At 46.0% G+C, this 25,390-nt stretch overlaps 12 non-coding genes across 12 annotated transcripts; 6 read left to right on the forward strand and 6 right to left on the reverse strand.

The window, feature by feature from the left end:
- Positions 1-2,326: 2,326 nt before the first annotated feature.
- Positions 2,327-2,398, reverse strand: trnag-ucc (transfer RNA glycine (anticodon UCC)). Its single transcript has one exon. It is a non-coding gene; the product is annotated as a tRNA-Gly (tRNA).
- Positions 2,399-2,494: 96 nt separating this feature from the next.
- trnav-aac (transfer RNA valine (anticodon AAC)) lies at positions 2,495-2,567 on the forward strand. The gene has a single exon. It is a non-coding gene; the product is annotated as a tRNA-Val (tRNA).
- Positions 2,568-5,125: 2,558 nt separating this feature from the next.
- trnag-ucc (transfer RNA glycine (anticodon UCC)) lies at positions 5,126-5,197 on the reverse strand. Its single transcript has one exon. It is a non-coding gene; the product is annotated as a tRNA-Gly (tRNA).
- Positions 5,198-5,293: 96 nt separating this feature from the next.
- On the forward strand, positions 5,294-5,366 carry trnav-aac (transfer RNA valine (anticodon AAC)). The gene has a single exon. It is a non-coding gene; the product is annotated as a tRNA-Val (tRNA).
- Positions 5,367-7,925: 2,559 nt separating this feature from the next.
- Positions 7,926-7,997, reverse strand: trnag-ucc (transfer RNA glycine (anticodon UCC)). The gene has a single exon. It is a non-coding gene; the product is annotated as a tRNA-Gly (tRNA).
- Positions 7,998-8,093: 96 nt separating this feature from the next.
- Positions 8,094-8,166, forward strand: trnav-aac (transfer RNA valine (anticodon AAC)). The gene has a single exon. It is a non-coding gene; the product is annotated as a tRNA-Val (tRNA).
- A 5,284-nt stretch (positions 8,167-13,450) lies between these two features.
- Positions 13,451-13,522, reverse strand: trnag-ucc (transfer RNA glycine (anticodon UCC)). The gene has a single exon. It is a non-coding gene; the product is annotated as a tRNA-Gly (tRNA).
- Positions 13,523-13,618: 96 nt separating this feature from the next.
- Positions 13,619-13,691, forward strand: trnav-aac (transfer RNA valine (anticodon AAC)). Its single transcript has one exon. It is a non-coding gene; the product is annotated as a tRNA-Val (tRNA).
- Positions 13,692-18,990: 5,299 nt separating this feature from the next.
- trnag-ucc (transfer RNA glycine (anticodon UCC)) lies at positions 18,991-19,062 on the reverse strand. The gene has a single exon. It is a non-coding gene; the product is annotated as a tRNA-Gly (tRNA).
- A 96-nt stretch (positions 19,063-19,158) lies between these two features.
- On the forward strand, positions 19,159-19,231 carry trnav-aac (transfer RNA valine (anticodon AAC)). The gene has a single exon. It is a non-coding gene; the product is annotated as a tRNA-Val (tRNA).
- A 5,284-nt stretch (positions 19,232-24,515) lies between these two features.
- trnag-ucc (transfer RNA glycine (anticodon UCC)) lies at positions 24,516-24,587 on the reverse strand. The gene has a single exon. It is a non-coding gene; the product is annotated as a tRNA-Gly (tRNA).
- A 96-nt stretch (positions 24,588-24,683) lies between these two features.
- Positions 24,684-24,756, forward strand: trnav-aac (transfer RNA valine (anticodon AAC)). The gene has a single exon. It is a non-coding gene; the product is annotated as a tRNA-Val (tRNA).
- Positions 24,757-25,390: the final 634 nt, after the last annotated feature.

Raw genomic sequence — 25,390 nt, forward strand, 5'->3', positions numbered from 1 at the left:
GAAAATTTTCCATAAAGTACTGGTCGCCAAGTTCACCTATCAGCAAGAGGTCTACGCCCGAAAAAGGCTGGGAGCGGTTTCCCTTCCATTGAGCTTTTGTAGCAAGGCAGATAACAGCTGCTTGCAAAATCACGGGCAGTCTCTGCTTTTCCACTGAATGTGGAAGCCTGGCTCTTTCCTTCATCAAGAAGACAAGAGTAATGATGCGCTTGAGAAGAGGTTGCGACTTGTAATTCCCCACCTCCAAGCGGGAAAACGCAAAGCAAACGCACCCTCAACTTGAAATCGCCATTCGTCAACAGTGGGAAGTCTTCTCATCTACCAGTTCCTTCCCTGTTCACCGAGTGACGTCGAGTCGGCATGACGGATTCAGAACTCACAAAGTGGCACTGACCTCGGTCTTTATTTGCTTTAGATAAGGGTTGTCCAGTCTTCTCCAGAATGGGCCAGAGTGGTTGCAGGTTGTCATTCTAACCAAGCAGAAGCCACACTTTAGTCTATTGAAAGCCAAGATCAGCGGATCCAACAATTGGAATCAGGTGTGCCTCCTGCTAGATTGGAACGAAAAGCTGAAGATTGGACAACGCTGCTTAAGACCAATCAGCATATAGACATATTTGCTTATTAAATATAAAACATTGACTATATAGATGGCTGATTGTGGAAAATGTACACCTCTCATCACAGTTTGCATGCTAGCTTGTCGCTAACAAAAGACAGACACGGAGAGACGGCATTTTCTAACATTTTCGCCCCTGTTCACGGGTCAAACGTGCCCTGTTGGATAATGGTGTGTTTACAAACAGCAAAGAAGCACTAAGAATTCAAGTGGGAAGCAGAAAGAGTTGTGGGAGGCCTGCAGAGAAGCCTATGGCACATTCTCTTGACCCATTTACTTTCCGGTAGGTGATTCCTTCCTTTTGTGCCAACTACCATAAAGTAGCTCCAGAAGCTCCGAGTTACAATCCGTGCATTGGCCAGGAATCAAACGCAGGTCAACTACTTGGAAGGCAGCTATGCTCACCTCTATACCACGCTAGGCAATTCAACTCTGCTGAACAAAAGTTTAAGTATGTGCTCTTCTCATCAGCAGACCATAGGCAAGAGCCGAAGCGCAGCTCTGTCATGGTTTCTGTAGTGTGGTGGTTATCACGTTTGCCTAACACTCATCACTGTAGAATCAGCTCCTCCAGGAACAGCCGGAAAGCGACACCTTGGACAGAGCAGATTTCCTTCTTTTGGGCATATGTATCAAAGCAGTTAACATTTGCTTACAAAATGAAAGGGAGTCTCTGGTTTTCCACAGAAAGTGGAAGCCTGGCTCTTTCGTTGCTCAATAAGACTCTGTGCGTGACTGGAAAATTTTCCATAAAGTACTGGTCGCCAAGTTCACCTATCAGCAAGAGGTCTACGCCCGAAAAAGGCTGGGAGCGGTTTCCCTTCCATTGAGCTTTTGTAGCAAGGCAGATAACAGCTGCTTGCAAAATCACGGGCAGTCTCTGCTTTTCCACTGAATGTGGAAGCCTGGCTCTTTCCTTCATCAAGAAGACAAGAGTAATGATGCGCTTGAGAAGAGGTCGCGACTTGTAATTCCCCAACTCCAAGCGGGAAAACGCAAAGCAAACGCACCCTCAACTTGAAATCGCCATTCGTCAACAGTGGGAAGTCTTCTCATCTACCAGTTCCTTCCCTGTTCACCGAGTGACGTCGAGTCGGCATGACGGATTCAGAACTCACAAAGTGGCACTGACCTCGGTCTTTATTTGCTTTAGATCAGGGTTGTCCAGTCTTCTCCAGAATGGGCCAGTGTGGTTGCAGGTTGTCATTCTAACCAAGCAGAAGCCACACTTTAGTCTATTGAAAGCCAAGATCAGCGGATCCAACAATTGGAATCAGGTGTGCCTCCTGCTAGATTGGAACGAAAAGCTGAAGATTGGACAACGCTGCTTAAGACCAATCAGCATATAGACATATTTGCTTATTAAATATAAAACATTGACTATATAGATGGCTGATTGTGGGAAATGTACACCTCTCATCACAGTTTGCATGCTAGCTTGTCGCTAACAAAAGACAGACACGGAGAGACGGCATTTTCTAACATTTTCGCCCCTGTTCACGGGTCAAACGTGCCCTGTTGGATAATGCTGTGTTTACAAACAGCAAAGAAGCACTAAGAATTCAAGTTGGAAGCAGAAAGAGTTGTGGGAGGCCTGCAGAGAAGCCTATGGCACATTCTCTTGACCCATTAATTTTTAGGTAGGTGATTCCTTCTTTTTGTGCCAACTACCATAAAGCAGCTCCAGAGGCTCCGAGTTAGAATCCGTGCATTGGCCGGGAATCGAACGCGGGTCAACTGCTTGGAAGGCAGCTATGCTCACCTCTATACCACCAATGCCACACTAGGCAGTTCAACCCTGCTGAACAAAAGTTTAAGTATGTTCTCTTCTCATCAGCAGACTGTAGGGAAGCGCCGACTCACACCTTTGTCATGGTTTCTGTAGTGTAGTGGTTATCACGTTTGCCTAACACGCAAAAGGTCCCTGGTTCGAGACCGGGCAGAAACAAGCTAGCAATTTTGAACTTTGCTTTAATAACTGACCGGTTGTCATCACTGTAGAATCAGCTCCTCCAGGAACAGCCGGAAAGCGACACCTTGGACAGAGCAGATTTCCTTCTTTTGTGCTTTCGTAGCAAAGCAGTTAACATTTGCTTACAAAATGAAAGGGAGTCTCTGGTTTTCCACAGAAAGTGGAAGCCTGGCTCTTTCGTTGCTCAATAAGACTCTGTGCGTGACTGGAAAATTTTCCATAAAGTACTGGTCGCCAAGTTCACCTATCAGCAAGAGGTCTACGCCCGAAAAAGGCTGGGAGCGGTTTCCCTTCCATTGAGCTTTTGTAGCAAGGCAGATAACAGCTGCTTGCAAAATCACGGGCAGTCTCTGCTTTTCCACTGAATGTGGAAGCCTGGCTCTTTCCTTCATCAAGAAGACAAGAGTAATGATGCGCTTGAGAAGAGGTTGCGACTTGTAATTCCCCAACTCCAAGCGGGAAAACGCAAAGCAAACGCACCCTCAACTTGAAATCGCCATTCGTCAACAGTGGGAAGTCTTCTCATCTACCAGTTCCTTCCCTGTTCACCGAGTGACGTCGAGTCGGCATGACGGATTCAGAACTCACAAAGTGGCACTGACCTCGGTCTTTATTTGCTTTAGATCAGGGTTGTCCAGTCTTCTCCAGAATGGGCCAGTGTGGTTGCAGGTTGTCATTCTAACCAAGCAGAAGCCACACTTTAGTCTATTGAAAGCCAAGATCAGCGGATCCAACAATTGGAATCAGGTGTGCCTCCTGCTAGATTGGAACGAAAAGCTGAAGATTGGACAACGCTGCTTAAGACCAATCAGCATATAGACATATTTGCTTATTAAATATAAAACATTGACTATATAGATGGCTGATTGTGGAAAATGTACACCTCTCATCACAGTTTGCATGCTAGCTTGTCGCTAACAAAAGACAGACACGGAGAGACGGCATTTTCTAACATTTTCGCCCCTGTTCACGGGTCAAACGTGCCCTGTTGGATAATGTTGTGTTTACAAACAGCAAAGAAGCACTAAGAATTCAAGTGGGAAGCAGAAAGAGTTGTGGTAGGCCTGCAGAGAAGCCTATGGCACATTCTGTTGACCCATTTACTTTCAGGTAGGTGATTCCTTCCTTTTGTGCCAACTACCATAAAGTAGCCCCAGAAGCTCCGAGTTACAATCCGTGCATTGGCCAGGAATCAAACGCAGGTCAACTACTTGGAAGGCAGCTATGCTCACCTCTATACCACGCTAGGCAATTCAACTCTGCTGAACAAAAGTTTAAGTATGTGCTCTTCTCATCAGCAGACCATAGGCAAGAGCCGAAGCGCAGCTCTGTCATGGTTTCTGTAGTGTGGTGGTTATCACGTTTGCCTAACACTCATCACTGTAGGATCAGGTCCTCCAGGAACAGCCGCAAAGCGACACCTTGGACAGAGCAGATTTCCTTCTTTTGTGCTTTCGTAGCAAAGCAGTTAACATTTGCTTACAAAATGAAAGGGAGTCTCTGGTTTTCCACAGAAAGTGGAAGCCTGGCTCTTTCGTTGCTCAATAAGACTCTGTGCGTGACTGGAAAATTTTCCATAAAGTACTGGTCGCCAAGTTCACCTATCAGCAAGAGGTCTACGCCTGAAAAAGGCTGGGAGCGGTTTCCCTTCCATTGAGCTTTTGTAGCAAGGCAGATAACAGCTGCTTGCAAAATCACGGGCAGTCTCTGCTTTTCCACTGAATGTGGAAGCCTGGCTCTTTCCTTCATCAAGAAGACAAGAGTAATGATGCGCTTGAGAAGAGGTTGCGACTTGTAATTCCCCAACTCCAAGCGGGAAAACGCAAAGCAAACGCACCCTCAACTTGAAATCGCCATTCGTCAACAGTGGGAAGTCTTCTCATCTACCAGTTCCTTCCCTGTTCACCGAGTGACGTCGAGTCGGCATGACGGATTCAGAACTCACAAAGTGGCACTGACCTCGGTCTTTATTTGCTTTAGATCAGGGTTGTCCAGTCTTCTCCAGAATGGGCCAGTGTGGTTGCAGGTTGTCATTCTAACCAAGCAGAAGCCACACTTTAGTCTATTGAAAGCCAAGATCAGCGGATCCAACAATTGGAATCAGGTGTGCCTCCTGCTAGATTGGAACGAAAAGCTGAAGATTGGACAACGCTGCTTAAGACCAATCAGCATATAGACATATTTGCTTGTCAAATATAAAACATTGACTATATAGATGGCTGATTGTGAAAAATGTACACCTCTCATCACAGTTTGCATGCTAGCTTGTCGCTAACAAAAGACAGACACGGAGAGAAGGCATTTTCTAACATTTTCGTCCCTGTTCACGGGTCAAACGTGCCCTGTTGGATAATGCTGTGTTTACAAACAGCAAAGAAGCACTAAGAATTCAAGTTGGAAGCAGAAAGAGTTGTGGGAGGCCTGCAGAGAAGCCTATGGCACATTCTCTTGACCCATTAATTTTTAGGTAGGTGATTCCTTCTTTTTGTGCCAACTACCATAAAGCAGCTCCAGAGGCTCCGAGTTAGAATCCGTGCATTGGCCGGGAATCGAACGCGGGTCAACTGCTTGGAAGGCAGCTATGCTCACCTCTATACCACCAATGCCACACTAGGCAGTTCAACCCTGCTGAACAAAAGTTTAAGTATGTGCTCTTCTCATCAGCAGACTGTAGGGAAGCGCCGACTCACACCTTTGTCATGGTTTCTGTAGTGTAGTGGTTATCACGTTTGCCTAACACGCAAAAGGTCCCTGGTTCGAGACCGGGCAGAAACAAGCTAGCAATTTTGAACTTTGCTTTAATAACTGACCGGTTGTCATCACTGTAGAATCAGCTCCTCCAGGAACAGCCGGAAAGCGACACCTTGGACAGAGCAGATTTCCTTCTTTTGGGCATATGTATCAAAGCAGTTAACATTTGCTTACAAAATGAAAGGGAGTCTCTGGTTTTCCACAGAAAGTGGAAGCCTGGCTCTTTCGTTGCTCAATAAGACTCTGTGCGTGACTGGAAAATTTTCCATAAAGTACTGGTCGCCAAGTTCACCTATCAGCAAGAGGTCTACGCCCGAAAAAGGCTGGGAGCGGTTTCCCTTCCATTGAGCTTTTGTAGCAAGGCAGATAACAGCTGCTTGCAAAATCACGGGCAGTCTCTGCTTTTCCACTGAATGTGGAAGCCTGGCTCTTTCCTTCATCAAGAAGACAAGAGTAATGATGCGCTTGAGAAGAGGTTGCGACTTGTAATTCCCCAACTCCAAGCGGGAAAACGCAAAGCAAACGCACCCTCAACTTGAAATCGCCATTCGACAACAGTGGGAAGTCTTCTCATCTACCAGTTCCTTCCCTGTTCACCGAGTGACGTCGAGTCGGCATGACGGATTCAGAACTCACAAAGTGGCACTGACCTCGGTCTTTATTTGCTTTAGATCAGGGTTGTCCAGTCTTCTCCAGAATGGGCCAGTGTGGTTGCAGGTTGTCATTCTAACCAAGCAGAAGCCACACTTTAGTCTATTGAAAGCCAAGATCAGCGGATCCAACAATTGGAATCAGGTGTGCCTCCTGCTAGATTGGAACGAAAAGCTGAAGATTGGACAACGCTGCTTAAGACCAATCAGCATATAGACATATTTGCTTATTAAATATAAAACATTGACTATATAGATGGCTGATTGTGGGAAATGTACACCTCTCATCACAGTTTGCATGCTAGCTTGTCGCTAACAAAAGACAGACACGGAGAGACGGCATTTTCTAACATTTTCGCCCCTGTTCACGGGTCAAACGTGCCCTGTTGGATAATGCTGTGTTTACAAACAGCAAAGAAGCACTAAGAATTCAAGTGGGAAGCAGAAAGAGTTGTGGGAGGCCTGCAGAGAAGCCTATGGCACATTCTGTTGACCCATTTACTTTCAGGTAGGTGATTCCTTCCTTTTGTGCCAACTACCATAAAGTAGCCCCAGAAGCTCCGAGTTACAATCCGTGCATTGGCCAGGAATCAAACGCAGGTCAACTACTTGGAAGGCAGCTATGCTCACCTCTATACCACGCTAGGCAATTCAACTCTGCTGAACAAAAGTTTAAGTATGTGCTCTTCTCATCAGCAGACCATAGGCAAGAGCCGAAGCGCAGCTCTGTCATGGTTTCTGTAGTGTGGTGGTTATCACGTTTGCCTAACACTCATCACTGTAGGATCAGGTCCTCCAGGAACAGCTGGAAAGCGACACCTTGGACAGAGCAGATTTCCTTCTTTTGTGCTTTCGTAGCAAAACAGTTAACATTTGCTTACAAAATGAAAGGGAGCCTCTGGTTTTCCACAGAAAATGGAAGCCTGGCTCTTTCGTTGCTCAATAAGACTCTGTGCGTGACTGGAAAATTTTCCATAAAGTACTGGTCGCCAAGTTCACCTATCAGCAAGAGGTCTACGCCCGAAAAAGGCTGGGAGCGGTTTCCCTTCCATTGAGCTTTTGTAGCAAGGCAGATAACAGCTGCTTGCAAAATCACGGGCAGTCTCTGCTTTTCCACTGAATGTGGAAGCCTGGCTCTTTCCTTCATCAAGAAGACAAGAGTAATGATGCGCTTGAGAAGAGGTTGCGACTTGTAATTCCCCACCTCCAAGCGGGAAAACGCAAAGCAAACGCACCCTCAACTTGAAATCGCCATTCGTCAACAGTGGGAAGTCTTCTCATCTACCAGTTCCTTCCCTGTTCATCGAGTGACGTCGAGTCGGCATGACGGATTCAGAACTCACAAAGTGGCACTGACCTCGGTCTTTATTTGCATTAGATAAGGGTTGTCCAGTCTTCTCCAGATTGGGCCAGTGTCTTTGCAGGTTGTCATTCTAACCAAGTAGAAGCCACACTTTAGTCTATTGAAAGTCAAGATCAGCGGATCCAACAATTGGAATCGGGTGTGGCTCCTGCTAGATTGGAACGAAAAGCTGAAGATTGGACAACGCTGCTTAAGACCAATCAGCATATAGACATATTTGCTTGTCAAATATAAAACATTGACTATATAGATGGCTGATTGTGAAAAATGTACACCTCTCATCACAGTTTGCATGCTAGCTTGTCGCTAACAAAAGACAGACACGGAGAGAAGGCATTTTCTAACATTTTCGTCCCTGTTCATGGGTCAAACGTGCCCTGTTGGATAATGCTGTGTTTACAAACAGCAAAGAAGCATTCAAGAATTCAAGTTGGAAGCAGAAAGAGTTGTGGGAGGCCTGCAGAGAAGCCTATGGCACATTCTCTTGACCCATTAATTTTTAGGTAGGTGATTCCTTCTTTTTGTGCCAACTACCACAAAGCAGCTCCAGAGGCTCAGAGTTAGAATCCGTGCATTGGCCGGGAATCGAACCCGGGGCAACTGCTTGGAAGGCAGCTATGCTCACCTCTATACCACCAATGCCACACTAGGCAGTTCAACCCTGCTGAACAAAAGTTTAAGTATGTGCTCTTCTCATCAGCAGACTGTAGGGAAGAGCCGACTAACACCTTTGTCATGGTTTCTGTAGTGTAGTGGTTATCACGTTTGCCTAACACGCAAAAGGTCCCTGGTTCGAGACCGGGCAGAAACAAGCTAGCAATTTTGAACTTTGCTTTAATAACTGACCGGTTGTCATCACTGTAGGATCAGCCGGAAAGCGACACCTTGGACAGAGCAGATTTCCTTCTTTTGTGCTTTTGTAGCAAAGCAGTTAACATTTGCTTACAAAATGAAAGGGAGTCTCTGGTTTTCCACAGAAAGTGGAAGCCTGGCTCTTTCGTTGCTCAATAAGACTCTGTGCGTGACTGGAAAATTTTCCATAAAGTACTGGTCGCCAAGTTCACCTATCAGCAAGAGGTCTACGCCCGAAAAAGGCTGGGAGCGGTTTCCCTTCCATTGAGCTTTTGTAGCAAGGCAGATAACAGCTGCTTGCAAAATCACGGGCAGTCTCTGCTTTTCCACTGAATGTGGAAGCCTGGCTCTTTCCTTCATCAAGAAGACAAGAGTAATGATGCGCTTGAGAAGAGGTTGCGACTTGTAATTCCCCACCTCCAAGCGGGAAAACGCAAAGCAAACGCACCCTCAACTTGAAATCGCCATTCGTCAACAGTGGGAAGTCTTCTCATCTACCAGTTCCTTCCCTGTTCATCGAGTGACGTCGAGTCGGCATGACGGATTCAGAACTCACAAAGTGGCTCTGACCTCGGTCTTTATTTGCATTAGATAAGGGTTGTCCAGTCTTCTCCAGATTGGGCTAGTGTCTTTGCAGGTTGTCATTCTAACCAAGCAGAAGCCACACTTTAGTCTATTGAAAGCCAAGATCAGCGGATCCAACAATTGGAATCAGGTGTGCCTCCTGCTAGATTGGAACGAAAAGCTGAAGATTGGACAACGCTGCTTAAGACCAATCAGCATATAGACATATTTGCTTATTAAATATAAAACATTGACTATATAGATGGCTGATTGTGGAAAATGTACACCTCTCATCACAGTTTGCATGCTAGCTTGTCGCTAACAAAAGACAGACACGGAGAGACGGCATTTTCTAACATTTTCGCCCCTGTTCACGGGTCAAACGTGCCCTGTTGGATAATGCTGTGTTTACAAACAGCAAAGAAGCACTAAGAATTCAAGTGGGAAGCAGAAAGAGTTGTGGGAGGCCTGCAGAGAAGCCTATGGCACATTCTGTTGACCCATTTACTTTCAGGTAGGTGATTCCTTCCTTTTGTGCCAACTACCATAAAGTAGCTCCAGAAGCTCCGAGTTACAATCCGTGCATTGGCCAGGAATCAAAGGCAGGTCAACTACTTGGAAGGCAGCTATGCTCACCTCTATACCACCAATGCCATGCTAGGCAGTTCAACCCTGCTGAACAAAAGTTTAAGTATGTGCTCTTCTCATCAGCAGACCATAGGCAAGAGCCGAAGCGCAGCTCTGTCATGGTTTCTGTAGTGTGGTGGTTATCACGTTTGCCTAACACTCATCACTGTAGGATCAGCTCCTCCAGGAACAGCCGGAAAGCGACACCTTGGACAGAGCAGATTTCCTTCTTTTGTGCTTTCGTAGCAAAGCAGTTAACATTTGCTTACAAAATGAAAGGGAGTCTCTGGTTTTCCACAGAAAGTGGAAGCCTGGCTCTTTCGTTGCTCAATAAGACTCTGTGCGTGACTGGGAAATTTTCCATAAAGTACTGGTCGCCAAGTTCACCTATCAGCAAGAGGTCTACGCCCGAAAAAGGCTGGGAGCGGTTTCCCTTCCATTGAGCTTTTGTAGCAAGGCAGATAACAGCTGCTTGCAAAATCATGGGCAGTCTCTGCTTTTCCACTGAATGTGGAAGCCTGGCTCTTTCCTTCATCAAGAAGACAAGAGTAATGATGCGCTTGACAAGAGGTTGCGAATTGTAATTCCCCACCTCCAAGCGGGAAAACGCAAAGCAAACGCACCCTCAACTTGAAATCGCCATTCCTCAACAGTGGGAAGTCTTCTCATCTACCAGTTCCTTCCCTGTTCATCGAGTGACGTCGAGTCGGCATGACGGATTCAGAACTCACAAAGTGGCTCTGACCTCGGTCTTTATTTGCATTAGATAAGGGTTGTCCAGTCTTCTCCAGATTGGGCTAGTGTCTTTGCAGGTTGTCATTCTAACCAAGCAGAAGCCACACTTTAGTCTATTGAAAGCCAAGATCAGCGGATCCAACAATTGGAATCAGGTGTGCCTCCTGCTAGATTGGAACGAAAAGCTGAAGATTGGACAACGCTGCTTAAGACCAATCAGCATATAGACATATTTGCTTATTAAATATAAAACATTGACTATATAGATGGCTGATTGCGGAAAATGTACACCTCTCATCACAGTTTGCATGCTAGCTTGTCGCTAACAAAAGACAGACACGGAGAGACGGCATTTTCTAACATTTTCGCCCCTGTTCACGGGTCAAACGTGCCCTGTTGGATAATGCTGTGTTTACAAACAGCAAAGAAGCACTAAGAATTCAAGTGGGAAGCAGAAAGAGTTGTGGTAGGCCTGCAGAGAAGCCTATGGCACATTCTGTTGACCCATTTACTTTCAGGTAGGTGATTCCTTCCTTTTGTGCCAACTACCATAAAGTAGCTCCAGAAGCTCCGAGTTACAATCTGTGCATTGGCCAGGAATCAAAGGCAGGTCAACTACTTGGAAGGCAGCTATGCTCACCTCTATACCACCAATGCCATGCTAGGAAATTCAACTCTGCTGAACAAAAGTTTAAGTATGTGCTCTTCTCATCAGCAGACCATAGGCAAGAGCCGAAGCGCAGCTCTGTCATGGTTTCTGTAGTGTGGTGGTTATCACGTTTGCCTAACACTCATCACTGTAGGATCAGCTCCTCCAGGAACAGCCGGAAAGCGACACCTTGGACAGAGCAGATTTCCTTCTTTTGTGCTTTCGTAGCAAAGCAGTTAACATTTGCTTACAAAATGAAAGGGAGTCTCTGGTTTTCCACAGAAAGTGGAAGCCTGGCTCTTTCGTTGCTCAATAAGACTCTGTGCGTGACTGGAAAATTTTCCATAAAGTACTGGTCGCCAAGTTCACCTATCAGCAAGAGGTCTACGCCCGAAAAAGGCTGGGAGCGGTTTCCCTTCCATTGAGCTTTTGTAGCAAGGCAGATAACAGCTGCTTGCAAAATCATGGGCAGTCTCTGCTTTTCCACTGAATGTGGAAGCCTGGCTCTTTCCTTCATCAAGAAGACAAGAGTAATGATGCGCTTGACAAGAGGTTGCGACTTGTAATTCCCCACCTCCAAGCGGGAAAACGCAAAGCAAACGCACCCTCAACTTGAAATCGCCATTCGTCAACAGTGGGAAGTCTTCTCATCTACCAGTTCCTTCCCTGTTCATCGAGTGACGTCGAGTCGGCATGACGGATTCAGAACTCACAAAGTGGCTCTGACCTCGGTCTTTATTTGCATTAGATCAGGGTTGTCCAGTCTTCTCCAGATTGGGCTAGTGTCTTTGCAGGTTGTCATTCTAACCAAGCAGAAGCCACACTTTAGTCTATTGAAAGCCAAGATCAGCGGATCCAACAATTGGAATCAGGTGTGCCTCCTGCTAGATTGGAACGAAAAGCTGAAGATTGGACAACGCTGCTTAAGACCAATCAGCATATAGACATTTTTGCTTATTAAATATAAAACATTGACTATATAGATGGCTGATTGCGGAAAATGTACACCTCTCATCACAGTTTGCATGCTAGCTTGTCGCTAACAAAAGACAGACACGGAGAGACGGCATTTTCTAACATTTTCGCCCCTGTTCACGGGTCAAACGTGCCCTGTTGGATAATGCTGTGTTTACAAACAGCAAAGAAGCACTAAGAATTCAAGTGGGAAGCAGAAAGAGTTGTGGGAGGCCTGCAGAGAAGCCTATGGCACATTCTGTTGACCCATTTACTTTCAGGTAGGTGATTCCTTCCTTTTGTGCCAACTACCATAAAGTAGCTCCAGAAGCTCCGAGTTACAATCCGTGCATTGGCCAGGAATCAAAGGCAGGTCAACTACTTGGAAGGCAGCTATGCTCACCTCTATACCACCAATGCCATGCTAGGAAATTCAACTCTGCTGAACAAAAGTTTAAGTATGTGCTCTTCTCATCAGCAGACCATAGGCAAGAGCCGAAGCGCAGCTCTGTCATGGTTTCTGTAGTGTGGTGGTTATCACGTTTGCCTAACACTCATCACTGTAGGATCAGGTCCTCCGGTAACAGCTGGAAAGCGACACCTTGGACAGAGCAGATTTCCTTCTTTTGTGCTTTCGTAGCAAAACAGTTAACATTTGCTTACAAAATGAAAGGGAGCCTCTGGTTTTCCACAGAAAATGGAAGCCTGGCTCTTTCGTTGCTCAATAAGACTCTGTGCGTGACTGGAAAATTTTCCATAAAGTACTGGTCGCCAAGTTCACCTATCAGCAAGAGGTCTACGCCCGAAAAAGGCTGGGAGCGGTTTCCCTTCCATTGAGCTTTTGTAGCAAGGCAGATAACAGCTGCTTGCAAAATCACGGGCAGTCTCTGCTTTTCCACTGAATGTGGAAGCCTGGCTCTTTCCTTCATCAAGAAGACAAGAGTAATGATGCGCTTGACAAGAGGTTGCGACTTGTAATTCCCCACCTCCAAGCGGGAAAACGCAAAGCAAACGCACCCTCAACTTGAAATCGCCATTCGTCAACAGTGGGAAGTCTTCTCATCGACCAGTTCCTTCCCTGTTCATCGAGTGACGTCGAGTCGGCATGACGGATTCAGAACTCACAAAGTGGCACTTACCTCGGTCTTTATTTGCTTTAGATCAGGGTTGTCCAGTCTTCTCCAGAATGGGCCAGTGTGGATGCAGGTTGTCATTCTAACCAAGCAGAAGCCACACTTTAGTCTATTGAAAGCCTAGTTCAGCGGATCCAACAATTGGAATCAGGTGTGGCTCCTGCTAGATTGGAACGAAAAGCTGAAGATTGGACAACGCTGCTTAAGACCAATCAGCATATAGACATATTTGCTTATCAAATATAAAACATTGACTATATAGATGGCTGATTGTGGAAAATGTACACCTCTCATCACAGTTTGCATGCTAGCTTGTCGCTAACAAAAGACAGACACGGAGAGAAGGCATTTTCTAACATTTTCGTCCCTGTTCACGGGTCAAACGTGCCCTGTTGGATAATGCTGTGTTTACAAACAGCAAAGAAGCACTAAGAATTCAAGTTGGAAGCAGAAAGAGTTGTGGGATGCCTGCAGAGAAGCCTATGGCACATTCTCTTGACCCATTAATTTTTAGGTAGGTGATTCCTTCTTTTTGTGCCAACTACCATAAAGCAGCTCCAGAGGCTCCGAGTTAGAATCCATGCATTGGCCGGGAATCGAACCTGGGGCAACTGCTTGGAAGGCAGCTATGCTCACCTCTATACCACCAATGCCACACTAGGCAGTTCAACCCTGCTGAACAAAAGTTTAAGTATGTGCTCTTCTCATCAGCAGACTGTAGGGAAGAGCCGACTAACACCTTTGTCATGGTTTCTGTAGTGTAGTGGTTATCACGTTTGCCTAACACGCAAAAGGTCCCTGGTTCGAGACCGGGCAGAAACAAGCTAGCAATTTTGAACTTTGCTTTATTAACTGACCGGTTGTCATCACTGTAGGATCAGCTCCTCCAGGAACAGCCGGAAAGCGACACCTTGGACAGAGCAGATTTCCTTCTTTTGTGCTTTTGTAGCAAAGCAGTTAAAATTTGCTTACAAAATGAAAGGGAGTCTCTGGTTTTCCACAGAAAGTGGAAGCCTGGCTCTTTCGTTGCTCAATAAGACTCTGTGCGTGACTGGAAAATTTTCCATAAAGTACTGGTCGCCAAGTTCACCTATCAGCAAGAGGTCTACGCCTGAAAAAGGCTGGGAGTGGTTTCCCTTCCATTGAGCTTTTGTAGCAAGGCAGATAACAGCTGCTTGCAAAATCACGGGCAGTCTCTGCTTTTCCACTGAATGTGGAAGCCTGGCTCTTTCCTTCATCAAGAAGACAAGAGTAATGATGCGCTTGAGAAGAGGTTGCGACTTGTAATTCCCCACCTCCAAGCGGGAAAACGCAAAGCAAACGCACCCTCAACTTGAAATCGCCATTCGTCAACAGTGGGAAGTCTTCTCATCGACCAGTTCCTTCCCTGTTCATCGAGTGACGTCGAGTCGGCATGACGGATTCAGAACTCACAAAGTGGCTCTGACCTCGGTCTTTATTTGCATTAGATAAGGGTTGTCCAGTCTTCTCCAGATTGGGCTAGTGTCTTTGCAGGTTGTCATTCTAACCAAGCAGAAGCCACACTTTAGTCTATTGAAAGCCAAGATCAGCGGATCCAACAATTGGAATCAGGTGTGCCTCCTGCTAGATTGGAACGAAAAGCTGAAGATTGGACAACGCTGCTTAAGACCAATCAGCATATAGACATATTTGCTTATTAAATATAAAACATTGACTATATAGATGGCTGATTGTGGAAAATGTACACCTCTCATCACAGTTTGCATGCTAGCTTGTCGCTAACAAAAGACAGACACGGAGAGACGGCATTTTCTAACATTTTCGCCCCTGTTCACGGGTCAAACGTGCCCTGTTGGATAATGCTGTGTTTACAAACAGCAAAGAAGCACTAAGAATTCAAGTGGGAAGCAGAAAGAGTTGTGGGAGGCCTGCAGAGAAGCCTATGGCACATTCTGTTGACCCATTTACTTTCAGGTAGGTGATTCCTTCCTTTTGTGCCAACTACCATAAAGTAGCTCCAGAAGCTCCGAATTACAATCCGTGCATTGGCCAGGAATCAAAGGCAGGTCAACTACTTGGAAGGCAGCTATGCTCACCTCTATACCACCAATGCCATGCTAGGCAATTCAACTCTGCTGAACAAAAGTTTAAGTATGTGCTCTTCTCATCAGCAGACCATAGGCAAGAGCCGAAGCGCAGCTCTGTCATGGTTTCTGTAGTGTGGTGGTTATCACGTTTGCCTAACACTCATCACTGTAGGATCAGCTCCTCAGGGAACAGCCGGAAAGCGACACCTTGGACAGAGCAGATTTCCTTCTTTTGTGCTTTTGTAGCAAAGCAGTTAACATTTGCTTACAAAATGAAAGGGAGTCTCTGGTTTTCCACAGAAAATGGAAGCCTGGCTCTTTCGTTGCTCAATAAGACTCTGTGCGTGACTGGAAAATTTTCCATAAAGTACTGGTCGCCAAGTTCACCTATCAGCAAGAGGTCTACGCCCGAAAAAGGCTGGGAGCGGTTTCCCTTCCATTGAGCTTTTGTAGCAAGGCAGATAACAGCTGCTTGCAAAATCACGGGCAGTCTCTGCTTTTCCACTGAATGTGGAAGCCTGGCTCTTTCCTTCATCAAGAAGACAAGAGTAATGATGCGCTTGAGAAGAGGTTGCGACTTGTAATTCCCCACCTCCAAGCGGGAAAACGCAAAGCAAACGCACCCTCAACTTGAAATCGCCATTCGTCAACAGTGGGAAGTCTTCTCATCTACCAGTTCCTTCCCTGTTCACCGAGTGACGTCGAGTCGGCATGACGGATTCAGAACTCACAAAGTGGCACTGACCTCGGTCTTTATTTGCATTAGATAAGGGTTGTCCAGTCTTCTCCAGATTGGGCCAGTGTCTTTGCAGGTTGTCATTCTAACCAAGTAGAAGCCACACTTTAGTCTATTGAAAGTCAAGATCAGCGGATCCAACAATTGGAATCGGGTGTGGCTCCTGCTAGATTGGAACGAAAAGCTGAAGATTGGACAACGCTGCTTAAGACCAATCAGCATATAGACATTTTTGCTTATTAAATATAAAACATTGACTATATAGATGGCTGATTGCGGAAAATGTACACCTCTCATCACAGTTTGCATGCTAGCTTGTCGCTAACAAAAGACAGACACGGAGAGACGGCATTTTCTAACATTTTCGCCCCTGTTCACGGGTCAAACGTGCCCTGTTGGATAATGCTGTGTTTACAAACAGCAAAGAAGCACTAAGAATTCAAGTGGGAAGCAGAAAGAGTTGTGGGAGGCCTGCAGAGAAGCCTATGGCACATTCTGTTGACCCATTTACTTTCAGGTAGGTGATTCCTTCCTTTTGTGCCAACTATCATAAAGTAGCTCAAGAAGCGCCGAGTTACAATCCGTGCATTGGCCAGGAATCAAAGGCAGGTCAACTACTTGGAAGGCAGCTATGCTCACCTCTATACCACCAATGCCATGCTAGGCAATTCAACTCTGCTGAACAAAAGTTTAAGTATGTGCTCTTCTCATCAGCAGACCATAGGCAAGAGCCGAAGCGCAGCTCTGTCATGGTTTCTGTAGTGTGGTGGTTATCACGTTTGCCTAACACTCATCACTGTAGGATCAGGTCCTCCAGGAACAGCCGCAAAGCGACACCTTGGACAGAGCAGATTTCCTTCTTTTGTGCTTTCGTAGCAAAGCAGTTAACATTTGCTTACAAAATGAAAGGGAGTCTCTGGTTTTCCACAGAAAGTGGAAGCCTGGCTCTTTCGTTGCTCAATAAGACTCTGTGCGTGACTGGAAAATTTTCCATAAAGTACTGGTCGCCAAGTTCACCTATCAGCAAGAGGTCTACGCCCGAAAAAGGCTGGGAGCGGTTTCCCTTCCATTGAGCTTTTGTAGCAAGGCAGATAACAGCTGCTTGCAAAATCACGGGCAGTCTCTGCTTTTCCACTGAATGTGGAAGCCTGGCTCTTTCCTTCATCAAGAAGACAAGAGTAATGATGCGCTTGAGAAGAGGTTGCGACTTGTAATTCCCCACCTCCAAGCGGGAAAACGCAAAGCAAACGCAACCTCAACTTGAAATCGCCATTCGTCAACAGTGGGAAGTCTTCTCATCGACCAGTTCCTTCCCTGTTCATCGAGTGACGTCGAGTCGGCATGACGGATTCAGAACTCACAAAGTGGCACTTACCTCGGTCTTTATTTGCTTTAGATCAGGGTTGTCCAGTCTTCTCCAGAATGGGCCAGTGTGGATGCAGGTTGTCATTCTAACCAAGCAGAAGCCACACTTTAGTCTATTGAAAGCCTAGTTCAGCGGATCCAACAATTGGAATCGGGTGTGGCTCCTGCTAGATTGGAACGAAAAGCTGAAGATTGGACAACGCTGCTTAAGACCAATCAGCATATAGACATATTTGCTTATCAAATATAAAACATTGACTATATAGATGGCTGATTGTGGAAAATGTACACCTCTCATCACAGTTTGCATGCTAGCTTGTCGCTAACAAAAGACAGACACGGAGAGAAGGCATTTTCTAACATTTTCGCCCCTGTTCACGGGTCAAACGTGCCCTGTTGGATAATGCTGTGTTTACAAACAGCAAAGAAGCACTAAGAATTCAAGTGGGAAGCAGAAAGAGTTGTGGGAGGCCTGCAGAGAAGCCTATGGCACATTCTGTTGACCCATTTACTTTCAGGTAGGTGATTCCTTCCTTTTGTGCCAACTACCATAAAGTAGCTCCAGAAGCTCCGAATTACAATCCGTGCATTGGCCAGGAATCAAAGGCAGGTCAACTACTTGGAAGGCAGCTATGCTCACCTCTATACCACCAATGCCATGCTAGGCAATTCAACTCTGCTGAACAAAAGTTTAAGTATGTGCTCTTCTCATCAGCAGACCATAGGCAAGAGCCGAAGCGCAGCTCTGTCATGGTTTCTGTAGTGTGGTGGTTATCACGTTTGCCTAACACTCATCACTGTAGGATCAGCTCCTCCAGGAACAGCCGGAAAGCGACACCTTGGACAGAGCAGATTTCCTTCTTTTGTGCTTTTGTAGCAAAGCAGTTAACATTTGCTTACAAAATGAAAGGGAGTCTCTGGTTTTCCACAGAAAGTGGAAGCCTGGCTCTTTCGTTGCTCAATAAGACTCTGTGCGTGACTGGAAAATTTTCCATAAAGTACTGGTCGCCAAGTTCACCTATCAGCAAGAGGTCTACGCCTGAAAAAGGCTGGGAGTGGTTTCCCTTCCATTGAGCTTTTGTAGCAAGGCAGATAACAGCTGCTTGCAAAATCACGGGCAGTCTCTGCTTTTCCACTGAATGTGGAAGCCTGGCTCTTTCCTTCATCAAGAAGACAAGAGTAATGATGCGCTTGAGAAGAGGTTGCGACTTGTAATTCCCCAACTCCAAGCGGGAAAACGCAAAGCAAACGCACCCTCAACTTGAAATCGCCATTCGTCAACAGTGGGAAGTCTTCTCATCTACCAGTTCCTTCCCTGTTCACCGAGTGACGTCGAGTCGGCATGACGGATTCAGAACTCACAAAGTGGCACTGACCTCGGTCTTTATTTGCTTTAGATCAGGGTTGTCCAGTCTTCTCCAGAATGGGCCAGTGTGGTTGCAGGTTGTCATTCTAACCAAGCAGAAGCCACACTTTAGTCTATTGAAAGCCAAGATCAGCGGATCCAACAATTGGAATCAGGTGTGGCTCCTGCTAGATTGGAACGAAAAGCTGAAGATTGGACAACGCTGCTTAAGACCAATCAGCATATAGACATATTTGCTTGTCAAATATAAAACATTGACTATATAGATGGCTGATTGTGAAAAATGTACACCTCTCATCACAGTTTGCATGCTAGCTTGTCGCTAACAAAAGACAGACACGGAGAGAAGGCATTTTCTAACATTTTCGTCCCTGTTCACGGGTCAAACGTGCCCTGTTGGATAATGCTGTGTTTACAAACAGCAAAGAAGCACTAAGAATTCAAGTTGGAAGCAGAAAGAGTTGTGGGAGGCCTGCAGAGAAGCCTATGGCACATTCTCTTGACCCATTAATTTTTAGGTAGGTGATTCCTTCTTTTTGTGCCAACTACCATAAAGCAGCTCCAGAGGCTCCGAGTTAGAATCCGTGCATTGGCCGGGAATCGAACGCGGGTCAACTGCTTGGAAGGCAGCTATGCTCACCTCTATACCACCAATGCCACACTAGGCAGTTCAACCCTGCTGAACAAAAGTTTAAGTATGTGCTCTTCTCATCAGCAGACTGTAGGGAAGCGCCGACTCACACCTTTGTCATGGTTTCTGTAGTGTAGTGGTTATCACGTTTGCCTAACACGCAAAAGGTCCCTGGTTCGAGACCGGGCAGAAACAAGCTAGCAATTTTGAACTTTGCTTTAATAACTGACCGGTTGTCATCACTGTAGGATCAGCCGGAAAGCGACACCTTGGACAGAGCAGATTTCCTTCTTTTGTGCTTTTGTAGCAAAGCAGTTAACATTTGCTTACAAAATGAAAGGGAGTCTCTGGTTTTCCACAGAAAGTGGAAGCCTGGCTCTTTCGTTGCTCAATAAGACTCTGTGCGTGACTGGAAAATTTTCCATAAAGTACTGGTCGCCAAGTTCACCTATCAGCAAGAGGTCTACGCCCGAAAAAGGCTGGGAGCGGTTTCCCTTCCATTGAGCTTTTGTAGCAAGGCAGATAACAGCTGCTTGCAAAATCACGGGCAGTCTCTGCTTTTCCACTGAATGTGGAAGCCTGGCTCTTTCCTTCATCAAGAAGACAAGAGTAATGATGCGCTTGACAAGAGGTTGCGACTTGTAATTCCCCACCTCCAAGCGGGAAAACGCAAAGCAAACGCACCCTCAACTTGAAATCGCCATTCGTCAACAGTGGGAAGTCTTCTCATCTACCAGTTCCTTCCCTGTTCATCGAGTGACGTCGAGTCGGCATGACGGATTCAGAACTCACAAAGTGGCTCTGATCTCGGTCTTTATTTGCATTAGATAAGGGTTGTCCAGTCTTCTCCAGATTGGGCTAGTGTCTTTGCAGGTTGTCATTCTAACCAAGCAGAAGCCACACTTTAGTCTATTGAAAGCCAAGATCAGCGGATCCAACAATTGGAATCAGGTGTGCCTCCTGCTAGATTGGAACGAAAAGCTGAAGATTGGACAACGCTGCTTAAGACCAATCAGCATATAGACATATTTGCTTATTAAATATAAAACATTGACTATATAGATGGCTGATTGTGGAAAATGTACACCTCTCATCACAGTTTGCATGCTAGCTTGTCGCTAACAAAAGACAGACACGGAGAGACGGCATTTTCTAACATTTTCGCCCCTGTTCACGGGTCAAACGTGCCCTGTTGGATAATGCTGTGTTTACAAACAGCAAAGAAGCACTAAGAATTCAAGTGGGAAGCAGAAAGAGTTGTGGGAGGCCTGCAGAGAAGCCTATGGCACATTCTGTTGACCCATTTACTTTCAGGTAGGTGATTCCTTCCTTTTGTGCCAACTACCATAAAGTAGCTCCAGAAGCTCCGAGTTACAATCCGTGCATTGGCCAGGAATCAAAGGCAGGTCAACTACTTGGAAGGCAGCTATGCTCACCTCTATACCACCAATGCCATGCTAGGCAATTCAACTCTGCTGAACAAAAGTTTAAGTATGTGCTCTTCTCATCAGCAGACCATAGGCAAGAGCCGAAGCGCAGCTCTGTCATGGTTTCTGTAGTGTGGTGGTTATCACGTTTGCCTAACACTCATCACTGTAGGATCAGCTCCTCCAGGAACAGCCGGAAAGCGACACCTTGGACAGAGCAGATTTCCTTCTTTTGTGCTTTCGTAGCAAAGCAGTTAACATTTGCTTACAAAATGAAAGGGAGTCTCTGGTTTTCCACAGAAAGTGGAAGCCTGGCTCTTTCGTTGCTCAATAAGACTCTGTGCGTGACTGGAAAATTTTCCATAAAGTACTGGTCGCCAAGTTCACCTATCAGCAAGAGGTCTACGCCCGAAAAAGGCTGGGAGCGGTTTCCCTTCCATTGAGCTTTTGTAGCAAGGCAGATAACAGCTGCTTGCAAAATCATGGGCAGTCTCTGCTTTTCCACTGAATGTGGAAGCCTGGCTCTTTCCTTCATCAAGAAGACAAGAGTAATGATGCGCTTGACAAGAGGTTGCGAATTGTAATTCCCCACCTCCAAGCGGGAAAACGCAAAGCAAACGCACCCTCAACTTGAAATCGCCATTCCTCAACAGTGGGAAGTCTTCTCATCTACCAGTTCCTTCCCTGTTCATCGAGTGACGTCGAGTCGGCATGACGGATTCAGAACTCACAAAGTGGCTCTGACCTCGGTCTTTATTTGCATTAGATAAGGGTTGTCCAGTCTTCTCCAGATTGGGCTAGTGTCTTTGCAGGTTGTCATTCTAACCAAGCAGAAGCCACACTTTAGTCTATTGAAAGCCAAGATCAGCGGATCCAACAATTGGAATCAGGTGTGCCTCCTGCTAGATTGGAACGAAAAGCTGAAGATTGGACAACGCTGCTTAAGACCAATCAGCATATAGACATATTTGCTTATTAAATATAAAACATTGACTATATAGATGGCTGATTGCGGAAAATGTACACCTCTCATCACAGTTTGCATGCTAGCTTGTCGCTAACAAAAGACAGACACGGAGAGACGGCATTTTCTAACATTTTCGCCCCTGTTCACGGGTCAAACGTGCCCTGTTGGATAATGCTGTGTTTACAAACAGCAAAGAAGCACTAAGAATTCAAGTGGGAAGCAGAAAGAGTTGTGGTAGGCCTGCAGAGAAGCCTATGGCACATTCTGTTGACCCATTTACTTTCAGGTAGGTGATTCCTTCCTTTTGTGCCAACTACCATAAAGTAGCTCCAGAAGCTCCGAGTTACAATCCGTGCATTGGCCAGGAATCAAAGGCAGGTCAACTACTTGGAAGGCAGCTATGCTCACCTCTATACCACCAATGCCATGCTAGGAAATTCAACTCTGCTGAACAAAAGTTTAAGTATGTGCTCTTCTCATCAGCAGACCATAGGCAAGAGCCGAAGCGCAGCTCTGTCATGGTTTCTGTAGTGTGGTGGTTATCACGTTTGCCTAACACTCATCACTGTAGGATCAGCTCCTCCAGGAACAGCCGGAAAGCGACACCTTGGACAGAGCAGATTTCCTTCTTTTGTGCTTTCGTAGCAAAGCAGTTAACATTTGCTTACAAAATGAAAGGGAGTCTCTGGTTTTCCACAGAAAGTGGAAGCCTGGCTCTTTCGTTGCTCAATAAGACTCTGTGCGTGACTGGAAAATTTTCCATAAAGTACTGGTCGCCAAGTTCACCTATCAGCAAGAGGTCTACGCCCGAAAAAGGCTGGGAGCGGTTTCCCTTCCATTGAGCTTTTGTAGCAAGGCAGATAACAGCTGCTTGCAAAATCATGGGCAGTCTCTGCTTTTCCACTGAATGTGGAAGCCTGGCTCTTTCCTTCATCAAGAAGACAAGAGTAATGATGCGCTTGACAAGAGGTTGCGACTTGTAATTCCCCACCTCCAAGCGGGAAAACGCAAAGCAAACGCACCCTCAACTTGAAATCGCCATTCCTCAACAGTGGGAAGTCTTCTCATCTACCAGTTCCTTCCCTGTTCATCGAGTGACGTCGAGTCGGCATGACGGATTCAGAACTCACAAAGTGGCTCTGACCTCGGTCTTTATTTGCATTAGATCAGGGTTGTCCAGTCTTCTCCAGATTGGGCTAGTGTCTTTGCAGGTTGTCATTCTAACCAAGCAGAAGCCACACTTTAGTCTATTGAAAGCCAAGATCAGCGGATCCAACAATTGGAATCAGGTGTGCCTCCTGCTAGATTGGAACGAAAAGCTGAAGATTGGACAACGCTGCTTAAGACCAATCAGCATATAGACATATTTGCTTATTAAATATAAAACATTGACTATATAGATGGCTGATTGCGGAAAATGTACACCTCTCATCACAGTTTGCATGCTAGCTTGTCGCTAACAAAAGACAGACACGGAGAGACGGCATTTTCTAACATTTTCGCCCCTGTTCACGGGTCAAACGTGCCCTGTTGGATAATGCTGTGTTTACAAACAGCAAAGAAGCACTAAGAATTCAAGTGGGAAGCAGAAAGAGTTGTGGTAGGCCTGCAGAGAAGCCTATGACACATTCTGTTGACCCATTTACTTTCAGGTAGGTGATTCCTTCCTTTTGTGCCAACTACCATAAAGTAGCTCCAGAAGCTCCGAGTTACAATCCGTGCATTGGCCAGGAATCAAAGGCAGGTCAACTACTTGGAAGGCAGCTATGCTCACCTCTATACCACCAATGCCATGCTAGGAAATTCAACTCTGCTGAACAAAAGTTTAAGTATGTGCTCTTCTCATCAGCAGACCATAGGCAAGAGCCGAAGCGCAGCTCTGTCATGGTTTCTGTAGTGTGGTGGTTATCACGTTTGCCTAACACTCATCACTGTAGGATCAGCTCCTCCAGGAACAGCCGGAAAGCGACACCTTGGACAGAGCAGATTTCCTTCTTTTGTGCTTTCGTAGCAAAGCAGTTAACATTTGCTTACAAAATGAAAGGGAGTCTCTGGTTTTCCACAGAAAGTGGAAGCCTGGCTCTTTCGTTGCTCAATAAGACTCTGTGCGTGACTGGAAAATTTTCCATAAAGTACTGGTCGCCAAGTTCACCTATCAGCAAGAGGTCTACGCCTGAAAAAGGCTGGGAGTGGTTTCCCTTCCATTGAGCTTTTGTAGCAAGGCAGATAACAGCTGCTTGCAAAATCACGGGCAGTCTCTGCTTTTCCACTGAATGTGGAAGCCTGGCTCTTTCCTTCATCAAGAAGACAAGAGTAATGATGCGCTTGAGAAGAGGTTGCGACTTGTAATTCCCCAACTCCAAGCGGGAAAACGCAAAGCAAACGCACCCTCAACTTGAAATCGCCATTCGTCAACAGTGGGAAGTCTTCTCATCTACCAGTTCCTTCCCTGTTCACCGAGTGACGTCGAGTCGGCATGACGGATTCAGAACTCACAAAGTGGCACTGACCTCGGTCTTTATTTGCTTTAGATCAGGGTTGTCCAGTCTTCTCCAGAATGGGCCAGTGTGGTTGCAGGTTGTCATTCTAACCAAGCAGAAGCCACACTTTAGTCTATTGAAAGCCAAGATCAGCGGATCCAACAATTGGAATCAGGTGTGGCTCCTGCTAGATTGGAACGAAAAGCTGAAGATTGGACAACGCTGCTTAAGACCAATCAGCATATAGACATATTTGCTTGTCAAATATAAAACATTGACTATATAGATGGCTGATTGTGAAAAATGTACACCTCTCATCACAGTTTGCATGCTAGCTTGTCGCTAACAAAAGACAGACACGGAGAGAAGGCATTTTCTAACATTTTCGTCCCTGTTCACGGGTCAAACGTGCCCTGTTGGATAATGCTGTGTTTACAAACAGCAAAGAAGCACTAAGAATTCAAGTTGGAAGCAGAAAGAGTTGTGGGAGGCCTGCAGAGAAGCCTATGGCACATTCTCTTGACCCATTAATTTTTAGGTAGGTGATTCCTTCTTTTTGTGCCAACTACCATAAAGCAGCTCCAGAGGCTCCGAGTTAGAATCCGTGCATTGGCCGGGAATCGAACGCGGGTCAACTGCTTGGAAGGCAGCTATGCTCACCTCTATACCACCAATGCCACACTAGGCAGTTCAACCCTGCTGAACAAAAGTTTAAGTATGTGCTCTTCTCATCAGCAGACTGTAGGGAAGCGCCGACTCACACCTTTGTCATGGTTTCTGTAGTGTAGTGGTTATCACGTTTGCCTAACACGCAAAAGGTCCCTGGTTCGAGACCGGGCAGAAACAAGCTAGCAATTTTGAACTTTGCTTTAATAACTGACCGGTTGTCATCACTGTAGGATCAGCCGGAAAGCGACACCTTGGACAGAGCAGATTTCCTTCTTTTGTGCTTTTGTAGCAAAGCAGTTAACATTTGCTTACAAAATGAAAGGGAGTCTCTGGTTTTCCACAGAAAGTGGAAGCCTGGCTCTTTCGTTGCTCAATAAGACTCTGTGCGTGACTGGAAAATTTTCCATAAAGTACTGGTCGCCAAGTTCACCTATCAGCAAGAGGTCTACGCCCGAAAAAGGCTGGGAGCGGTTTCCCTTCCATTGAGCTTTTGTAGCAAGGCAGATAACAGCTGCTTGCAAAATCACGGGCAGTCTCTGCTTTTCCACTGAATGTGGAAGCCTGGCTCTTTCCTTCATCAAGAAGACAAGAGTAATGATGCGCTTGACAAGAGGTTGCGACTTGTAATTCCCCACCTCCAAGCGGGAAAACGCAAAGCAAACGCACCCTCAACTTGAAATCGCCATTCGTCAACAGTGGGAAGTCTTCTCATCTACCAGTTCCTTCCCTGTTCATCGAGTGACGTCGAGTCGGCATGACGGATTCAGAACTCACAAAGTGGCTCTGATCTCGGTCTTTATTTGCATTAGAT

Source organism: Ictalurus punctatus, chromosome 12 (assembly GCF_001660625.3).
Source record: "Ictalurus punctatus breed USDA103 chromosome 12, Coco_2.0, whole genome shotgun sequence".
NCBI lineage: Eukaryota > Metazoa > Chordata > Actinopteri > Siluriformes > Ictaluridae > Ictalurus > Ictalurus punctatus.